Source organism: Silene latifolia, chromosome 8 (genome assembly GCF_048544455.1).
Source record: "Silene latifolia isolate original U9 population chromosome 8, ASM4854445v1, whole genome shotgun sequence".
NCBI classification, from domain to species: Eukaryota; Viridiplantae; Streptophyta; class Magnoliopsida; order Caryophyllales; family Caryophyllaceae; genus Silene; species Silene latifolia.
The window spans coordinates 88964669-88975874 of NC_133533.1; the positions used below are offsets into that span (position 1 = coordinate 88964669).

The 11206-nt window shown below is 37.2% G+C and overlaps 1 non-coding gene across 1 annotated transcript; it reads left to right on the plus strand.

Moving 5' to 3' along the window:
* The first annotated feature begins 11099 nt into the window (after positions 1-11099).
* LOC141597939 (small nucleolar RNA R71) lies at positions 11100-11206 on the plus strand. Its single transcript, XR_012523147.1, has one exon. It is a non-coding gene; the product is annotated as a small nucleolar RNA R71 (small nucleolar RNA).

Here is an 11206-nt window from a genome sequence, read left to right on the forward strand (position 1 = left end):
GAGTTCTTATGAGTCCACCATATGCCATTGAGTCCCTAAGTCCCTTTAAGGGCCATTGGATGAGAAAATGGATGGTTGAGATGGATGGAGAAGGGAGGGATTAAGGACTATTAAAAAGAAAAGGAAAAAAATGTGGATGGTTGGATTGAAATGGATGGTTGAGATTGAAATTAACAAAAAAATTATTTCACTAATCAAATTTCTATACAATAATTAATTTTTCTTTCTCTCTCTAGCCTCTAATTAATCAGTTTTGAGTTTCAGATTTCAGAAGTGTAAATGTAATGTTGTATGAGTTTTATAAGTGTAAATCTAACACTTTACGAGTGTAAATGTAACATTTTAAGAGTGTAAATTTGATTTTTTGTGACGGAAATTTTGAATTTATATAATTTTAACATTTTGCAAGTGTAAATTTGATGTTTTACGAGTGTAAATGTAACATTTTAAGAGTGTAAATTTGATTTTTTGTGACGAAAATTTTGAATTTACATAATTTTAACATTTTACAAGTGTAAATTTGATGTTTTACGAGTGTAAATGTAATATTTTAAGAGTGTAAATTTGATTTTTTGTGACGGAAATTTTGAATTTATATAATTTTAACATTTTACAAGTGTAAATTTGATGTTTTACGAGTGTAAATGTAACATTTTAAGAGTGTAAATTTGAGTGTCAATTTGATTTTTTGTGACGGAAATTTTGAATTTATATAATTTTAACATTTTACAAGTGTAAATTTGATGTTTTACGAGTGTAAATGTAACATTTTAAGAGTGTAAATTTGATTTTTTGTGACGGAAATTTTGAATTTATATAATTTTAACATTTTACAAGTGTAAATTTGATGTTTTACGAGTGTAAATGTAATATTTTAAGAGTGTAAAATTGATTTTTTGTGACGGAAATTTTGAATTTATATAATTTTAACATTTTACAAGTGTAAATTTGATGTTTTACGAGTGTAAATGTAATATGTTAAGAGTGTCAATTTGATTTTTTGTGACGGAAATTTTGAATTTATATAATTTTAATATTTTACAAGTGTAAATTTGATGTTTTACGAGTGTAAATGTAATATTTTAAGAGTGTTAATTTGACTTTTTGGTCCTTCAAGTGTAATTTTGGTCCTTTAAGAGTGCAACTTTTGTCCTTTAAGAGTGTAATTGTAGTCTGACCACCGACAAACACGACCACCGTCCTTCACCAGTCACCACCAACTCATACTCACAAAAAAGATCTATAGCAGATCTGGAAAAAAAAAGTGTAAATGTAAAGAAATACGAGTGTAAATGTAAACAAATACGAGTGTAAATGTAAAGAAATACGAGTGTAAGTGTAAAGAAATAGGAGTGTAAATTTAAACAAATATGAGTGTAAATGTAAAGAAATACGAGTGTAAATGTAAAGAAATACAAGTGTAAATTTAAATAAATATGCGTGTAAATTTAAATAAAGACGAGATCTGAAAAATAAAAAAGAAACCCAACAAAACCAGATCTGAAAAAAATATATAACAAAACGATTTTTATAAGACGATCGATTTGTAAAACAAACACCCACAACAAAACAAAACCCCAACTTTCTTTATCAATAAAACACCACTTTTTCAAAAAAAAAAAAAAAAAAAAAAAGTAACAACAATAAGATGAACAGCTTCCAGTTATACACACCATTAATAAAAAAAACAACAAAATGATGGAAATTTGGCATCATCATCAACAGCAACGACAACAATAGCCACACACCATCAATTAAAAAATAAAACAACAACAAGCATACAAAAAAAACGAGCTACTTCCACCGTTACCAACAACATGCATACAAAAAAAGAGCTACTTCCGGCCACCATCATACAAACACCATCACGCAAACGCAGTTAGATCTGCGTTATTTTTTTTTTTTTGAAAACGTGTTTATAGGGACTGTGTTGGTGAGGAGTCAAATATGGAAAAATAGGAGTATGTTGTGGTGGTGGCGGAGAGCAGCAGCAAGTGTGGAGGTGGTGGGGCTGATAGAAAGGTCGTGGTGATAGGCGGTGATGGTTGCGGTGGAAGCGGGATGTGCGCGTGTGGAACGGTGTTTGTATGGTGATGAGGTGTCGGGTATTTGTATGGTGGAAAAAATGAGGATGTTATGGTGGTGGTGGAGGGCGGCAGCTTGTCGGGTGTTTGTATGGTGGAAAAAATAGGGGGATGTTATGGTGGTGGTGGAGGGCGCGGAAGTGTTGAGGGTGGGGGTGGTGATAGGCGGTGATGGTGGACGGTGGGGTCGGTGGATTGGTGGGCGTGGGTGGGTGGCGGTGGAGGTGGACGGTGGGGTCGGGTAGGTGAGGAAGAGGGAGAATATTTTTTTAAATTATTTGGTTTTTGAATTTTGTTGGTTTTTTTGAGAGGAATTGAGTTTTTTTGGTTTTTTAGAGAGATGAGAGGGGAGGATAATTGTGTGAGATGAGAGAGAAGTGAGTTGAAAAAGAAAGGTTTTATAGTGAAATTAAGGGTTGATTAGTGAGGTAGTGAGAGAGAGTGTTTTACATTAGCATTAATCCCTCATTTTAGCCTTAATCCCCCACTTTTCCCCTTCAATCTCAGCCCTTCATCCTATCTTTTCAAGGGTCCTAAAGAGGACTTATGGACTCAATGTAAAGATGTGGACTCACTTGATCTCTCATATATATATATAGAGGTGGGATCCGGTGAGTCCACCTAAATATTTGGGTCCATGAGTCCATAAAACAATATCACGCACTATACAAAACAATATCACGAAATTTTTTTTTTTCAAAATTCGAATTTTTTTTTTTCGAAATTTTTTTTTAAAATTTTTTTTTTTCGAATTTTTTTTTTAAATTTTTTTTTTCCGTGTAAGCTGTGATATTGTTTAGTATAACGTGTGATATTGTTTAGCATAACTTGTGATATTGTATTACAAAACAATATCACGAATTTTTTTTTCAAAATTTTTTTTTTCAATTTTTTTTTTATTTTTTTTCGTGAAAGCTGTGATATTGTTTAGTATAACGTGTGATATTGTTTAGCATAACGTGTGATATTGTATTACAAAACAATATCACGATTTTTTTTTTCAATTTTTTTTTTCAATTTTTTTTTTCAAATTTTTTTTTCCCAGCTGTGATATTGTTTAGTATAACGTGTGATACTGTAAACTGTGATATTATTTAATATAACGTGTGATATTATATCATGGACTCACGGATTCAAAAAGATAGGGTGGACTCATGTGATCCTAATTCTATATATATATATATATATATATATATATATATATATATATATATATATATATATATATATAGAGAGAGAGAGAGAGAGAGAGAGAGAGAGAGAGAGAGAGAGAAGATCTAATGAGTCATTTACCTCATTTGAGTCCTTAAGTCCTTATAAGGATCTTTAGATGGACAACATCTAAGGTGGAGATTATTTACAAAATATAGGCCAAAAAAAGGGAAAAGTTTGGGTAGGAAAGAGGAGAACAAACTCTGCAAGTTGTCCTTCCCAATGATCAAAACTGGCGGACAAAAGGATATATCCTTTGTACTATGTTTACACTCCCACATTCTTCTTTCCTTAACACACTTATTTCCAACTGGGTTCTTTCTTTCTTCTCTCTAAAACTGGGTTCTTCCTTTTGAAAACGAACTTTTCAGCTAAAATTCTCTCTAAATCTTGCAAATCAGCGTAAACATGCAAATAATAGACGACATTAATGGTATTTCTTCATTTTATTCATTGTTTTCAGTCACGTTTTAATATTTTCAGTTGAATAGGATGGATGAAGGTCATGATAAAATTTGCATGTCATCGTATTTGTTCATTCTTGTTATTGTTATTTGTTACTGGGTTTGAAATGAAGATTGTTAGAAGTAAATCTGCATGCCGGGTTTTCATTAATTTGAGTTCGGAGTAGTATCAACGCATTCTGACAACATTTACATGAACACTTTTGCTATAGTTTTACATTTACACTTTTTAATTGTTATAGTCACCTTTTAATTGTTATTATTATAGTTTTAATTTGAGTTAGCATTCTGACAACATTTACACTTTTACTGACATTTACACTTTTACACCATAACATTTACACTGCATTTCTGCTGACATTTACACTTACACTTTTGGATGTTTACATTTACACTTACACTTTTGGCACATCATAATTTGGATGTTTACATTTACACTTACACTTTTGGGACATCATAATTTGGACATTTACACTTTTGGAACATTTACATTTATGGGACATTTACATTAACACTTTTGGTGTAGTTTTACATTTACACTTTTTAATTGTTATAGTCACCTTTTAATTATTATTGTTATAGTTTTAATTTGAGTTAGCATTCTGACAACATTTACACTTTTGCTGACATTTACACTTTCAGAACAACACATTTACACTTCGTTTCTGCTGACATTTACACTTACACTTTTGGATGTTTACATTTACACTTACACTTTTGGGACATCATAATTTCGACATTTACACTTTTGGAACATTTACATTTATGGAACATTCCCTTTACATTTACACTTTACTTCGACTTACGTTTACACTTAAACTTCATATCTGATGACATTTACACTTAAACTCTATGGACATTTACACTTACACTTCATATCTGATGACATTTACATTTACACTTACACTCTGTGCACATTTACAGACTCACTAAAACAGAATGGAGTTTAACCTGACAGGCAGGAGCTGTGTAGGGAGGTCGAGAAGAGGTTTACACCGTACATCGGGCAGGAGTTTGAGGGGGTTGAGGACGCGGTGACTTTTTATAAGATATACGCCATTGCTTGTGGGTTTGATGTGCGTAGGTACACAACTAAAAAATGGCGTGGCGGTGAGATCAAGTCAAAGCTCGTCGTCTGCAATCGAGAAGGTTTCGCTCACAAGACGCCAAGTAAAGATCGGGAAGACGGACTGGTTGGGGAGAACTCACAGAGGATATTCAGGGTTACTAGAGTGGGGTGTAAAGCGTGGATACTGATGCCTGTCGTTATGCACCAAAAATAATATTTATAATTTCCAACCACAACTATAGATAGCGGTAGCAGGGTCGAACCACAGAGAGGCAGATGTAATTATTAGTTGTCTAAATTCAGTCTTAAGGTAACAGTGTGTGGGGGTTGTTTTGAATTGGTCTATAACTAATGAGCAATAAACTATAGAAATATGTAAAATCAAATATAAAAGGGGTACTAAGATGGTCGGTTCACTGTAGTTTCGGCAGCAGCATACTAAGTAGGTCTGAAATAAACACATGAGGCGGGAAAACAAGAGGTCCTCTCGGTCCACTCTTAACAAGTAGCGTCTTTCGATCTCGCTACGGGTCCCTAATATCACTAGTACTGACTCTCGTCCTGAAAAGTGACTAATAACCTAAACTTTACCTATCTTTCGATCTCAGCATAGTTTAGTCATTTTAATTGGTGGTCTAACAACTTTCCCTATCTTTCGATCTAATGGGTCAGTCATATCCTAAACTTTCAACTAGTCGCGTGCACTCGATTCGTCAAATATAAAATGTAAAATAATTAAAACGAAGGAAAACCTCACGTAGCCAGTGGATCGACCAGGTAGGGCGGTCGATCGACCAACACGCGATTTCAGGCCATATTAATTCTAATGCCGCCCAACTACAGATTCCCTACATCCTAGCACGATGAATTTAGCTACTCATACTAGGAATGATAACAACAATAAAATTGACTAATAAACCTACTGAATTCATGCTTGAAACAATTAAACAAACAAATAACATAAAACGATAAATTTGGCTTCGGGAAACTAACTAGCAATTCTAGCTATGAACGAAATAAAGATGAACTAAAATTAGAACAAGAGAATACCGATATTTCAGAGAAAGATCCGAAAACCGAAAGCGGAAGGAACTTTATTGTATTGAATACGAAATAACACAAGAACCCTAATGAATTTTATGAACTAAAACTAATGAAAACTGAAAGAAAAACTGAATAGTTCCTGACTAATGTCAAGTTACGTTATATAGGAATATAACGCCGACTTATTCCAAAACCTAAGATTATATTGGGCTTCCTTTTACTCGATCCTTTAATTCGCGTCTAAATCACGGTCTGGTCGATCGACCATGTTGCTCAGTCGATCGACCACCCTATGCTGAACAGTAGCCTCTAGGGATCGTGCATTGGTCGATCGACTATATGGAGCAGTCGATCGACCACCATAGCTGGTAGTCCGCTTCTAATTCTCCATAAAGTTGTCTTTTAGGCTTCAAAACGCGCACCAAGTTCATTTCTCGAGTCTCTACTTCATGTCAAATGCAATGCGAGGTACTCGGGGACGGATTTAGCTCAATATCTACTCTTTTCCGCATAAATCTGCAATATTACATAAAAATACGAAAGTAGACGAAATGGGGCAAATAGTAGCATAAACTACACAAACGAGCTCTGAAATGCGTGTAAAATGGGGTGTAAAACATCATATTTAGGACACGCATAAAACTTCCCCAAACCAAACCCTTGCTTGTCCCCAAGCAAGAACTAGACTCGATCCTAAAACCTAATGGAACGAGTTCAATCTCAGAGCGAAATGCAAACTGATTAGCCTAAACCAATTTAATGCAACAACTAACAATCAATTAGTAATGCGAATCATGCAAACCAATTATAAAGTCGTCAAAAACTGCTGAACCGTCAACTATAGAGACTTATCAAATTGGACTCTCACGGGTCGCTCGGATCACACATAAGCACAGGTGAATAATGTTTAAGATAGAAAGAATTCATTTTGTAGTGACACTCACCTAACTACGACCTATAAGAACATGCCTGCAATCTAATATGAAAGTAATCTCTACAACCGTACATATGCATTCCAACCGAACAAAAGACCATGACACATGCCGAGGTAAATATGGATATGTGAGGCTATGGGTAAGAAGAAGGCAAAACATTTATGGGAAAGTGGAGGTACAGGTGATCAAGCTAGTACCGAAACAAAACCATACGACAAGATCCAACTTCTTGCTCAAAATCAACGAATAAACCGGGTGCTAATTAGAAGCACAAATCTCGCAACCTCCATAAAAATCAATCAACCAACTCCCCATAAGATATAAGTGCAACATGGGAGCAAAAATCGCCATTTGAATAAAACTTTGAATATGCGAATTGATTTTTTCTTTCTCTTTCTCGGGCTTCAGTCGATCGACCAAAATGGGCAGTCGATCGACCGTTTTAAAACAGTACAACACTCTTTTTTTTTCTTTTTCGAATCATTTTTCTTCTTCTTTTTTTTCTTTTTCTTTGTTTCTTTCTTTCCTTCCTTTTTCATCTTCCCATCAACATCTCAAAAGAGCATATGCCACCAAAAACAAAGTAACAATCCCAAAAACGTAAACTACTAGCTTGACAAAGGCAGGCTAAATGTAGGATGTCGTTAACGGGACAAAAGGCTATTTTTGGCAGTGTGAAGCTTATGGGTAAAATGAGTAAAGGAAACCTCTACCACATGTGTCAACAAACCACGAACCGAATGCATACAGGTATTAAGCAGATCAAGTTCATACTTATGTAAATTTATGTAACATGTCTCATAAGGAGTACTACTCATATCCTAGATAAACTGGTCATAGATGTCACCAGTTATAGGCTCTAAATCTCAGAAATATGATGTAGTTTGCCAAAATTCTAAGTTAAGTCTTAAGTTCAGCAAGAAATTTAACGAAAACTCGTAGACTATGCATATAATTCTACTAATAACATGTCAATTAGCAAGGCTTAGGCAAAAACAGCTGAAAATGCAATGTCATCATAAAATAAACGTGCAATTTTTTTGAATTTTGAAATTTTTCAATTTTTTTGGATTTTTGTATATATAAAGGAAATGAAATAACAATGCAAGACAAAATGTAAACGTGAATGCAAGCCAATGAAATGCAACGCAAAACCCTTCCCCAAACCAAATCGCACAATGTCCCCATTGTGCAAAATCATGTAATTAAATAAACAAAGGAGATGGGAATTTGCGATGAATTAAGTAAATAAGAATGAAGTAAAGACTCGGAAACTCACAAGACTTTAAGCGCAGCAAAAGGAAACCTCCCCAAACCAGCGTGAGCTAGGAGGTTTCAGTAGCTAGCAGTGCTACCATAGGTACCTGAAAAGACAAACAATACCACGCATAAAACCAAGAAAGCAATGATGAAGCGGTAATTATGTGCAAAGTGAAGAAAATGGAAGAGATCAGAAATAAATCAGCGGAAAAAGTGGAGAGAAAACTCCCTCAATTCCGCAAAATGACCCAACACAGCAGGGGAAAGGTCGTGAACAGGTACAACAGCGATCTTGGTCGATCGACCACATCACCCAGTCGATCGACCAAAGTGAACAGGACCAGAAACTCCTGAGATGCGCAGCTCAGTCGATCGACCATGGAAGGCAGTCGATCGACTGGGAAACCTGCTGTAACTTTCTGATTTCTTCGAATTAGCTCAATAAATTGAGCTATCAAGGTCTACAAACCTGCAAATACACACAATAACGCGCCCAAAATTGCGCAAAACACAAAGCAATAGTCTAAAGTGTTTAAAATCCTAAGCAAACTTATGAAAATGCGAAGTCTCGCGCACACAAAGGCAATAAAAAGAAAGTCTAACAAAAGCAAATAAAAGAAAGTTTTTGATAAAGCATTCGATCAACTAATAGTTGATCAAGAACGGCCACGGAATGGCCCACTTGGTCGGCTCCTGGCTACAAGAAGTAGCCTCTACCGTGATCATCTTCTCAGCTGCACTCTTCTCAACTCCAACATCCGCAAAACTCAACGGATCAACAACTTCAACATCTCCCTAATCAATGACCTCTTCTGGCTCATCAAAGTCCAAGTCGGACTCTCTTACTTTGACTGGCTCATCCTCAAGCTCCTCATCTGCGCCATAGCTAAGACATCCCAAGCCGCCTCTTGAAACGACTGGCTCCCTCACAGCTGGAGCAACATGCGGCTCTTCCTTCCCCAAACCAGCTTCTGCAATATCCAAAACAGAGAAATCTTCCTCCAATTTGCTCCCAATCTGGGGCGGACGTGTCACAACAGGAATAGGAACAGAGATAGGCATATCAGGAAGTATAAAATAAGATTTATTCTCAGAAACCGTATTACAAGTGATTGGCCACATGGGGTCTTTCTTCTTAGCAGTCTGGGCAAAGACAATGGAGTGTTTCCCCACTTTGAAGGTCAAAGTCCCTGAACCAACATCTATAACTGCACCAGCAGTGTGCAGAAATGGTCTACCCAATATGATAGGACTATGGGCATCCTCGGGCATATCGAGTACAACGAAGTCAACAGGGAAGAAAAACTTTCCTATTTGGACAGGAATGTCCTCTAAGACTCCTATAGGCTGGACCGCAGTTCGATCAGCCATCTGTACTGTCATGTTGGTTACTGCAAACCTAGTCAATTTCAACTTCCTAGCAAGACTCAAAGGCATGACGCTAATGCTAGCTCCTAGGTCACATAATGCATTCTCAATTGAGAAAGTACCAATATTACAAGGAACGGAAAAGCTACATGGGTCTTCTAGCTTAAGGGGTGCAGTATGAGTCAAATAAGAGCATGACTCCTCAGTTAGTGCGACAGTGTGCACAGTTTCAAGTGACTTCTTTTTAGATAAAAGTTGCTTCATAAATTTCATGTAAGCAGGCACTTGATTAACTAACTCAAGAAAAGGAACTTGTACATTTAAGCTACGGATAACATTCTCAAACTTATTAAATGATACCTGTTCCTTCGTCGACACCAATCTCTCCGGATAGGGGGCTGTAAGAAGTAACTTAGCCCTCTCCTCTAAATCACTCATGCCGGCGTCGGTGGATTTAGGCTGAAAATCCACTACCTTCTCCTTGTTGAAGCTTGACCCTTCTTTAGACCGTCTCAAAAATGACCCATTAATCGTCATCGGGTCATATTTGGGAACCGGGACTGACCCATCAGCATTCGGGTCTTGCCCCAATATTTTCGGAGTAGTAGTACCCCGAAACAAGTGATCCCTCAAGTTGTTTGGCATTGGAGGACGAAAAGAATCACCTTCAGCAGCGCTGTCAGTCGATCGACCAGGTTGGGCGGTCGATCGACTGACTTCTACAGGATCAGAAGCTACTGTTTGTCGCAGACTGGTCGATCGACTGGGTATGTCAGTCGATCGACTGACATACCTGCTGATCGTCTTATTCTTGCTTTTATTCGTTATAACCTTCTTCTGACTCGGTTCCGCCTCATCTTTTTCGGAGACATCCTCGACCATAACAGGCCCCTCAAGGGGGGACCCACTCCTCAAAGTAATAGCATTAAGGGTCTCCTTTTGATCAGTTTGTGTCGGTAAATGTCCCGGAGCTCGAGTCGTATTCTTGCTAGCCAATTGAGCAATTTGGCTCTCTAGCATCTTCATCCCGGCCTCTCTTGCATGAGACTCTTTCAGCAACAAATTCTTCAACTCGTTGAAATCATAACTTTGGGATTGTTGCTGCTGCTGTGGAACATATGGTGGCTTTTGGAACTGTTGTTGCTTATGAGGGGGCACATAGTTCTGCTGCTGCTGCTGCTGCTGTGGAGGTGGAGTTGGATTTAGGACATTTTGGCTACTCCACCTCAAGTTTGGATGGACATTCGGCTTATAGTAAGTGTTTGTCTGCCTATAATTTTGAAAGGCAGCACAAGACTCGAATGGACTAGGATAATTTTCTGAAACATGTCCCTCAGCTCCACATCTTTTGCAGACGAAAGGACCATCTGACACAGCATTTACATGATAGATCCCTCCTTTTGAAGCTCCTCCCAACTCGTACTTGTCAAACCTCGCCGTGAGAGCCTCTAATGCAGCTACAGAAGGAGATTCAGCACTTCTCCTTTGATTTCCCCGGGAATTTCCATACTCAGCTTTGTGGGTGGCCAAATCATCAATAATTTTCCACCCCTTAGTCTCTCCCATATTTTCTAGGAATCTGCCACTAGCTGCAGCATCCAAGATAGCCCTCTGATCGTCATAGAGCCCATTGTAAAACTGATTGCATAGACTCCATTTTTCGAACCCATGGTGCGGAATGGTTCGCACCAGCTTCTTGAAACGGACCCATGCTTCATGAAAGTTCTCATCAGGACCCTGTTTAAAGCTCGTGATCTGAGCTCTAATGAC